The sequence below is a fragment of the Microtus ochrogaster genome, chromosome 10 (genome assembly GCF_000317375.1).
Source record: "Microtus ochrogaster isolate Prairie Vole_2 chromosome 10, MicOch1.0, whole genome shotgun sequence".
NCBI lineage: Eukaryota > Metazoa > Chordata > Mammalia > Rodentia > Cricetidae > Microtus > Microtus ochrogaster.
The window spans coordinates 49,954,684-49,956,741 of record NC_022016.1 but is presented as its reverse complement, the minus strand read 5'-3'; the positions used below and the strand labels follow the sequence as shown (position 1 = coordinate 49,956,741).

Genomic DNA, 2,058 nt, shown 5'->3' with positions numbered 1-2,058 from the left:
CTACAAGAGCTAGTTCCAGGACAGGCTCCAAAACCACAGAGAAACCCTGTCTCGAAAAAATTAAAAAAATAAAATAAAAATGTGCTAAGTGTCTGACTTTAAAATATTGCAATACTTTCAGAACGACAGCTTTCAAGCTGTCCTTCATTAGAAGAAAATGTCATGGCTGAAAGGCTTTAAATGTGCTGCTTTGCTTCCTCACCCTACACACTTGCTCGAGAATTGGAAATTCTTGCTGTGCACCTCTGCGTGCTTCAAAAATTCTGTGCTTTTCTCTCTTCTTTTGCTTCTCTATACAGCATTCATCTGCATTGACCAAACAAAACATGACTAACTTCCCAAAAATTATCAAAGCTGGGGCTGGAGAGATGGCTCAGGTGAAGAGCACTGACAGTTTTTCCAGAAGACCTGAGTTCAATTCCCAGCAACCACATGATGGCTTGCAGCCATCTATAATGAGATCTGGTGCCCTCTTCTGGTGTGCAGGCAAGCATACAGGCAGAACACTGTATACAGAACAACTGCAGTCAGCTACAGACCAAAGGTAAAGTAACACAGAAAGAAAAAAAAAGAGTCAATTAGGGTTTTACACCAAGTAATACTAGTCAGCACTGTCAGGAAACAAGTCATTCAGGAGACAGTACAAAGCTGTACCCCAAAAATCTCGGCAAAAACACAAATTAAACTTCAGGAAGGTGTTAAATGATCTAGAGTAAGAAAGCCTGCAGACAGAGACAAGAACCAAGAATGGCAGCAAACACCTTTAACCTCAGCACAGGCCAGCCTGATCTACTAGAGAAAAGGAAACAGCAGCAGCAGATCAAAAGGTAGTGGATCCGGTCAGACAAAAGCCTAAGAACTTTGGCTGTGAACAGGACATCTAACCAAAGACCTCACCTGCTTGGTCAAACGGCCTCATTACACCTGGCTGCAGTGGCAAAAGGCTGTCTGTCCCCTGTCAGGCCACTGAAAGTGGCTCCTGAGACTAACCAGTTCACCCAGGCCCTGGACTGGCAGACAGTCTCCCAGTTGCTTAAGTCACCCCACAAGTACAGACCAGAGACCATAGGTTTAGCATAGGCTGCTGGCCTGCGCTAAGACACCACCTGTCCTTTGAGTGGGGGTCAATACTGTCACTGTGGTGGTGGAACAGGGATGCTCAGCTGGCAGTGATTACACATTACAGCCCCAAGGGAAACTGGTAGCCTCCCTGCCTGGTGTCCAAAGGTGGGTCCCTTGCTATACCAGAGTTGTGGCAGCTGGACCACAGCAAGACACCACTGCTGCCTTCACATGGGTTAACTCAAAGAGAAAAACCCTGGCTAAGCTAGTGGAAGCTATCAGGACCAATGACAAAGACAAATATAATGACATTTGTTGCCACAGGGAGGCAACGTCCTGGGTCTAAACTCTGCCTCATTTCGCCAAATTGGAAAAAGTAAAGGCCAAAAACTTGTCAACAAAATGGGTTACATATACATGTGTTGCTGAGTTTCCAGTACATAAATATAATTTGCAAATTGCCCTTCAGGGCTGAAGAGATGGCACAGCAGTTAAGAGCACTTACTGATTCCCAGCACCCACATGGCAACTCACAACTGCCCACAATTCCAATTCCATGGGATTCAACATTCTCTTCTGGCCTCCAAGGGCACCAGGCATGTACATAGTGCAGACATACATGAAAGCCAAACACTTTTAGACACAAAATAAAATATTTTTAAAATTTAGTTGCTTTTTTTTTTTTTGGTTTTTCAAGACAGGGTTTTTCTGTGTAGCCTTGACTGTACTAGAACGCACTATGTAGACTAGGCTGGTCCTAAGCTCAGAGGGCCACCTGCTTCTGTCTCCCGAGTGCCACCACAGCAGGACTTTAAATGTTCTTTAAACAGTTTGCTCTGAAGACCTGAGTTCCACAGTGGAAGAGAAAAAGGCTGAACATTGTCCTCGGACTACTGGCATGTGAATATCAATCCTTCTTTCTCTCACACATACACAATAACAACTGTTTTCTTTCTTTTCTATCCTTTTTTTTTTTTTTTTTTTTTTTGGTTTTTC

At 43.9% G+C, this 2,058-nt stretch overlaps 1 protein-coding gene across 1 annotated transcript in view; it reads right to left on the bottom strand.

Moving 5' to 3' along the window:
- Maco1 (macoilin 1) overlaps positions 1-2,058 on the bottom strand; it is a 63,798-nt gene that overhangs the window by 46,124 nt on the left and 15,616 nt on the right. The gene's annotated exons all lie outside the window — the stretch shown is intronic.